The sequence below is a fragment of the Asparagus officinalis genome, chromosome 3, assembly GCF_001876935.1.
Source record: "Asparagus officinalis chromosome 3, Aspof.V1, whole genome shotgun sequence".
Lineage (NCBI taxonomy): Eukaryota > Viridiplantae > Streptophyta > Magnoliopsida > Asparagales > Asparagaceae > Asparagus > Asparagus officinalis.
The window spans coordinates 78,868,265-78,877,178 of NC_033796.1; positions in this window are offsets into that span (position 1 = coordinate 78,868,265).

Consider the following 8,914-nt stretch of genomic DNA (forward strand, 5'->3'; position numbering starts at 1 on the left):
ATATCAATTTATATGTTGTTGACATAATACATATCCACGACATCAATTATCAAATATATTGATGATCGAAGTTATCATCTTGTTGGATTTGAGATACAAGTCTACGGGCAGGTTGAATAGAGTTGCTGTCGTTTTTCACTAAAAATACAAAATAAACAGCGGAATAGATAAAATAAAAGTGAAAAACAACTAACCTAGGACATGTAAAATTTTATAGTGGTTTGGATAATAATCATATGCCCACTCTTTCTTCTCATGAAGGGGCTTCCTCATTATACCAAGAGTTTTCCAGAATCACAAACTCGATTCAGTAGGCTTACAAAAATCGTATCCTAGAGTCTACTTGAAGGCAGTCGTCTAACCTAACTCTCTATAATGAGTAACACCTAGCCCTAGTTAGTACTAACACTCAATTAACACCGGCTTAAGTACGCAATAAAAATAAGTTTGAAACAAACCACCAAACACTGTTTAAGCACAAAAAATATGAAAGATCTTACAACCCTTTTCGATTAACAAATCGTTCTTCGATAAGTCACAATGAAGCTTGATGAAGAATGGTGTGGATGATGAAACCAATGGCAACTCTCCTCGCTGAGAGGACCTGAAGATGATGAGCATGATGAGGAAGAGTTTGTTGAGGCTCTGTGGGTTCATAAATTCTAATTCAATCTCCTTCAAACAAACCCTTCTCTCTTCAAACCTCTCTTCAAAATGCTAGAATCCTTTTTTCTAATTGATCTTTTTCAATTTTATGTAGCCTCTAATTAATCAGAAAAGTGATATTCTAATCTTAGTGGAAGTTAGAGATGAAAGGAGTCAATGAACGACTGTGATTAAATCATTAAATTTCCAATTAGTCGTCTTAACCATCGATAGGTGCTCATGACCATTGATGGGTCTCTAAGCACCATCGATGGGTTCCTGTAACCCATCAATGGGTTGAATTACTTTTTCTGAAAGTCTGCAATTTGTTCTATAGACCGTCGATGACCTCTAGCCCATCAATGGGTTTCTAACGCCCATTGACAGCTCGATGACTAAAATTTGCGCTCGTGCTGATTTTTGCATTGTTTCAGCACAGACTTACACTTCCCATTCAGAAGACGGATTTCCGTATGGTACTAAATTCCATTCTTATCTGTGGCAAGCCGGTGTTCCGATTAGCCCTACTGCTCTGTTGGCTGGTTTCCTGGCTATATGGCTAAAAAGGTGCGTAGTTCCCTACCAGTCCTCTGATGCGATGCCAATGGAAGTATTATATCCAGCCGTTCAGATAGCTACAGGTCGCAAATTATCCTTGCTTCCCGCTATGGTGGCTGCTATTCACAGTGGATTACGGCAATTAATCTCTGTGTTTACCCAGGAGAAAAAGAAACCCTCCGCCAGCTTATCAGTTCCGAAACTGGAGCTGCCATATACTTATCTAATGGCCTGGTTAGTACTTCACCGGCCAGATTTAATGGAAGCTCCTAGGGTGATAGATCCCAACCTTCCTCTGTTGCAGAATTTTGAAGCTTGCAAATGGATCAAACATCGAGAGCCGGACCTAACGAGGCAATTCAAGATTCACAAGTGTTGGGAATTCTTCCCCTCTTTCCTCGGTTCTCCGGTACCTATAACACTACTTTATTTGATGCCGAAGATCCAAGGCAGAATCGCACCATCTTGGATGTCGGGTGCTTCAGATGGTTGATAAACATTCGACCTGGCTATTTGTTATTTAGGGTAAAAGACGTTTGTCATATTGAACCCTATCTTCCATGTCGATTTGCTCGTCAATTCGGCTATGATCAAATTTATGTCGGCAACATCTTGGATGTCGGGTGCTTCAGATGGTTGATAAACATTCGACCTGGCTATTTGTTATTTAGGGTAAAAAACGTTTGTCATATTGAACCCTATCTTCCATGTCGATTTGCTCGTTAATTCGGCTATGATCAAATTTATGTCGGCAACCCGAATCGTCATCTTAGCTTCCGCGGGGGACTTATCGACGGAGCGAGAGCTTGGTTCTGGAGTATTGCTGGCTGCACAGGTGCTGAGTTCGATCTCCCTCTGGAAACACCACCTCTGCGGACGACTTTTCTATTTTGCAAGTGGTTGCTCGCTGCCAACATCGTCACCCAGTACGGGGGAAGGTCAGAACCAGAAGAAGAGACAGCCCCGCGGCGCTCAAGTAGAGCGGCACGTGAAGTTATGACTTCACCCCAAAAGAAAGATGCTGCTGAATCATCGAGGAAGGGAAAAGAACCGGCTCGCTCAGTTGGTAGTGAAGAAGAATTTGACTCTGAGGAGACGGAGACTTCCGAGGAGGCGGGTGAGACTAGCTCAAGTTCTGATGAAAGAGCGGGTCTTCCTGATTCTTTCTTTGAAAGGGGACTTGTGCGCCCATCTGCTGCTCCTACTCAATCACAAGCTACTTCGAGAAAACGGGGAGAGAGAGTCGTCATGACCTATCCTAATCGGATGACGGTAGACGTTCTCAGTGGGGACGAAGAGGATGAAGAGGATGAAGTGCCTCTTGCTCGTCGACAAAGATCACGACCTTCCACTCAAGCTCAAACCCAGATTCCTCCCAGAACTGAATTACGCACCAAACGTCGTCATGAAGGTTCTGAAACACATCCGCTGAAGAAACAAAAGAAAGCTGTTTCTAAACCTCGTGTTCATCTCCCCGCTTTAGAGGAAACATCTGTCCATAGCGCTTCTTCAGGAGAACAAGGTAAACAATTTGTTTTATTGCTCTCACGTTTGTTAACACTCGGATTCATTCTATTGTCAACGTCTATAGGGAGTCAAGAAGAGGGAGAATATCGAGTTGAAGCTGCTTCTCCTGGTGGTATGGAGACTGAAGAGACCAGCTTTGTCCAACAAATGCAGGATGCTCTGAAGGAAGGACCAGCTGATGTTCCATCAACTCATGACATTGATCCATCAGCTACGGACACAGGTACTGATCTTTCTCCTCTCGGAAGAGAAATCCGAGAAATGAATGAGTCGGACCGTGTGCCTCCTCTAATGACCTGTGCGCTTTCTCTCCTTTTAGTCAAATTAAAAGAAGCAGGTACAAGTAGTGGAGCTCTCGAATCCGCCCCGACCAATGAAGGTAAAATCGATCTTTGTCTTGGGTAGATTCGTCTAAATTTACATGTTATTTATGGCTTAACACCTTCCGTAGATGCCACGATGCATGAACCTACTGAAGGAGAAGCCACCCATGCCACCAAAGTCGATGATTTTCATGATTTCGACTTTAATATCTCAGAGGACGACCATCAGCAAATCCTTGATTCTTTGTTAGAGAAAGCCTCTGATGCAACTATCGGCTCAGATGTTGGAATTGGTTCAACGGAAGCCGGTCCTTCTGAGAGTAAGACTTTGGTTCTGTGAACTCCACATATATATATACGTATATATTTTGACTTGACTAATCATATAAACGTTCGAATTATAGGACCAGTTGCTGGAACTGATACTACTATAATCATTGGTACATCTGATCGACTGGAGGGTAGTGAACTTGTGCCGTGGACAGGAACCGAAGTTAATCTCCAATCATCTATTCCTGAATCTCAACCTTCTACTCCCATAGACCCCATGACGATAGAAGTCACCGTCACTCCCCAGATTAGTCCGGTCGCAACAAAAGCGAGACCAACTGAAGACATTGGTACGTCGGCTGATGTTGTGCCCAGAGCTGGTACGTTTGACCCATAATTTGTTTCAAATTTTGGGTCAACATTTCATTATGCTTACTGTAATTCTTTTGTTTGTAGAATCCCCTCTTAAGGAGTCTCTTAGTTTGGACCCAGCATCTTCTGAGGCTTTAGTTGAAAAAGTCCCTGATGTAGCGGGTGCATCAACAGCTACCATTCCTGAACCAATCTTGACTGTTCAGGAATCCAGACTACCCTCCTTGGGCGAACCAAGTCATGCTGAAAGTTCTTCCGTCGAATTTGGTATGCTTTAGTTTGTTGTCTTGTATGCATATATATATACTGTACTGACTTATTTGACTTTCTCGCAGTTCCTTCATCATTATCAACTCAAATCCAAACGTTATTGGTTGATGACGATCCGGACAAGTCTGTTATCTGCTCTAATCTCCAAGGCTTCATCTCCTTTTTGAACTCTATGGTCGATCGCATTCTCTTCAAAAGATCGTATTTTGAGAATTATAAAAAAATTTTTGAGCGTTTTATATCAGGGTTCAGAGAGGAAGGGTATAACGACTTAGCCGATTCAGTCACCGCTTATTTGGTTGATTTGAGGCAACATATTGAACTTCTGCAAACTCTTCGCACCAAAGGCGTACCTTTTTACATCGCTTCTCATATGGAATCCAGGCTGCAAGCGTGGCGTAATTCTCAAGAATCTGCCAACTCTGAACTCCAACAATTAAGAGCCCACAGTCACCAGCTTAGGGTGAATATTGGCAAAAGGACACAAGCCAAGGTCAACCTACGCCGAGATATAAAATCGAGTCGAGCGGAAATAGCTCGCTTAGAGGAGGAACTTGCAATGGCCAAGGATGCTCTTGATGTCTTGGAGTCTGAGTTGACGCAGGAAATTCATGTTGAGGAAGACCTGTTACAGCAACTGAACTTTCAAGATAAAATAATTGCTGAGAAGGAACAAGAGGTCGCCGCGCTTCAAAGTGTTGATGAAGAAGCTTTCAAAATTAAATTGACGGCTGAGCTTGAACAGACTTATGCGTTAGAGCTGTCAAAACTTGAAAATCAAATTAGTCAATATAAACTCTTGTAATCGGAGAACATTATATTTTTGTTTGTAGCTTTGTTTGAAAATTCTTGGTCAATATAGTGAACCTTTTTGCTCATTATATTGAATCTTTTTGCTCATTGAGGTTTTTTATTATGATTACTCATTCTTATTTAGAATAAATAACCATAATACTTATAGGATTTTTGGCAAATCCTCAGCCATCAACGGATTTGATATACCTTTACCGATTACCGTTTGAATCGGGCTAGTATGTGAATTATCTAAGTCCGTTTCACATATAACGTTGCGCTAAAAGAATTAAACTCTTTTAGACTTTGAACTACACTGTTGAATATGTAGGCTACATGTGTTAGATGTAGGCTTATCTCTAATAAGGGATAGAGATAACATCCCCCATGTGTGAACAACATCCTTGGTGGTGCCGGTCTGTTTTCTAGATTGCCGTCGAACTTTCCTACTAACTTTCTGAACTTGTGCCCTGTAGGTAACCATTTTCTGTGTTGCCAATAACAGAACTTACGGCTGTATTTCAGGAACTTTCCCTCATAATCTGACATGCAAATCGGACAAGCAATCTGACCCTTCGTCGACCATCCAGACAAGTTAGCATATGCTGGAAAGTCATTAATTGTCCACATGACCATTGCACGCATACGAAAAACCTCATTACCATAAGCATCATAAGTGCTGACGCCTTCTTCCCAGAGAAGCTTCAAGTCATCAATTAATGGTTGGAGGAAAACATCAATGTCATTTCCAGGAGAATATCTTCCAGGGATCAAGAGTGACAGTATCATGTATGGCTGCTTCATGCACATCGACGGCGGCAGGTTGTACGGTGTCAGCAACACTGGCCAGGTAGACCAAGCAGAGCTCATTACTCCAAACGGATTAAATCCGTCGCTAGCAAACCCCAACCTAATATTCCGAGACTCCTTACCAAAGTCAGGGTATATACGATCGATGTGCTTCCATGCCTCACCATCAGCAGGATGTCTCAATTTCCCGTCCTCTTTACGATCGGTCGAATGCCATCGCATATTCTCAGCCAGCTCGGCAGACATATAAAACCTCTGCAGCCTAGGAATAATTAGAAAATATCGGAGAACCTTCACAGGGATTCTGCTCTGTTTATTGGATGATATGCCTTCAGATGTGCCCGTATGTTCTTTCCAGCGTGATACATAACACGTTGGACATTCCTCTAGACCTTTATTACCCTTATTGTACAAGATGCAGTCATTAGGACAGGCGTCTATCTTTTTGTAATCAAGCCCTAGGGTATCAACAATCTTGTAAGCTTCATAATAAGTTGCGGGGATGCTCTTCTCGCCGCCTGGAATGACTTTCCTGAGCAAGTCTAATAACATCTCGAAATGTGTAACAGCCATCCCACTGAGTGTTTGGATATGAAGAAGCCTCAGCATAAAAGAAAGCCTTGTGAACTCGGTGCAACCCTCGTATAACGGTGACTCGTTTTCTTCAACAAGTCTCATCAATCGGGCTACATCTTGAAACATATCAGTAGTGTTAACATCACTCGAAGACGGCACGGTAAGAATATCTTCCAACATATCAGTTGTGTCAATTGTCGGATTGTCGACATCAGTAAACTCTTCCTCTAATTGCATCACCGGGACGCCTTCACCGTGATGACTCCAAAATACATAAGAGCTATCAAATCCATTGATTGACAGATGGAAACTTACGTCACTCCTAGTGAGCATTTTATCATTCCTACAATTCTTACAAGGACAAAAAATCAACCCGCTGAGTGACCGTAGAGGGTTGGTGTCAGAGTAGGCTAAGAAAGCTTCTATCCCATCCTTGTATCGAGTGTCTAGATGCCTTGGTATGCCCATGAATGATTTGTCAGGAATTGTCCGCATCTAGAATTTAAAAATTAATGGAAGTGAGCATATCCCTACATATATCATTTTAAGTTATAGGATAAGTGTGTGTAATTGGCTGTCTGAGGAAGGCTTCTATCCCATTAGGTATGTAAACGTAGCGTGTATATGTATTTACGTGTGTTCAAGTGTACTTTTATTTTGTCAAAATTTCGGCAGCTGGTATGCCCATGAACGATTTGTCAGGAATTGTCCGCATCTAGAATTTTTCGAATTAATGTAAGTAAGCATATCCCTACATATATCATTTTAAGTTATAGGACAAGTGTGTGTGATCGGCTGTCAGAGGAAGGCTTCTATCCCATTAGGTATGTAAACATAGCGTGTATATGTATTTACGTGTGTTCAAGTGTACTTTTATTTCGTCAAAATTTCGGCAGCACCTACCCGCTATTCTCCGAGTACACTATAGTACACGGAGAACAACGAGTAAGCGCCGCCGAAACTCTGACGAAAAGAAAGTACACAAGAACACACGTAAATACATATGCACGCCATGTTTACATACCTAACCCGTCCAAACTGGACAGATCCAAGAAATATTTATATATAAGCCCTCCGTCACATACGAGTACGAAAAGGTTATCGGACCGAACACGATGGTATCGTATCCGGCAACAATCCTGTACGCGTATGTGACAAGTAAATAAAGAGATTATATATAGTATTTATTGGACGGGGTATTCTACGGCTCGAAAATATGAGTGTACAGTGTGTGCAATTTCTATGTAATTAGCGATATAATAGTTACGATAAACCCTCACAATCACCTCACCCTCATTGTAACCATCACCATCACCTAACCCTAACCCTAACCCTCACCATCACATTCACCCTCCCCTAACCCTAAACCTAACCTTAACCCTCAAACTCACCCCCACCCCACCCTAACCTCACCTCAGCATCATCCCCACCCCCACCCTAACCTCACCCTCAGCGCTCACCCCTACACTAACCCTAACCCTAACCCTCAGCATCACTCCCCACCCCACCCTAACCCTCCACCCTTCAGCATCACCCCTACACTAACCCATAACCCTAACCCTTCAAAACCTCACCATCACCCCCACACTCACCCTCACATACCCCTAACCATGTCACCCTCACCTTCACCCCTAACCCTAAGCCTTAAACCCTCACCCCTTCATCTAACCCTAACCCTTAACCCTTCAACCTCAACCTAAAACTCACCCGCCACCCCACCAAACCCTATCCCTCAGCATTCACCCCCCCTCACCCCTACACTAACCCTAACCCTAACCCTCAACCTCACCATCACCCCCACACTCACCCTCACATACCCTAATCCATCATCTAACCCTAACCCTCAACCTCAAACCTTAACCATCACCCCTACGCTCACCCTCACCTAACCATAACACTAACCTCACCTCAACCTTCACCCTCCCCTAACCCTAACCTAACCCTAACCATTAACCCTATCTTAATTTTTTTTATATTATAATTTTAACAATATGAATATTTTTTATTTAGGGTTTTGATTTTTTCCAATTTTTTGGTTTTTGCAAAAATTAAATTATAATTATAACTATAATCTTAATTTTTTATTTAGGGTTTTGATTTTATATTAGGGTTTTGATTTTTCCATAATTTTTGGTTTTACAAAAATTAAACTTACTAAACTATAAGATTAAGGGGGGCGAAAGGGGTACGCTTGGACGAGGAGAGGGGGGAGCAGATCGAAGCCCGCGACGCGCATGCGGCGGCCGCTCCACCCAACGGCGGCGGCCTGGCGACGAGAGGGGGGGAGAACGTTGTCATGAGCAGTGGGGCGGCACGGCGTCTGGGAGAGAGAGAGGGCGGAAAAGCAGAGGGCGGGGCAGTGGCCGGGTCGGGAGAGAGAGAGGGGAAAGAGAGGGTGGGTGGGGCGGTGTCTGAGCTCCACCCAACGGTGCTGCAGGTGGCGCGCAGATGGGGGGCGGGCCGTTCTGAGCAGCCGGGGGGTGTGCGAGGGTCTGGGGGAGAGAGAGGGGAAAGGGGGGCGCGTGTGGCGGGTCTGAGAGAGGCTAATAAGCCTCTCTCAGTAAATTCGGGCGCGGGCTGCCCAAAAATTTTGGGCGCCCGCGCCCGAAATTTTTTTCCCACCCAAAACTTTTAGCGACGGATTATTCCGTCGCTAAAAGTAGTTTTAGCGACGGAATTTCCGTCGCTAAATGATTCTTTACCGACGGAAATAAAGATTGTCGGTAATATTTTAGCGACGGAAAAGTTTAGTCGCTAAAACAACATTTTCC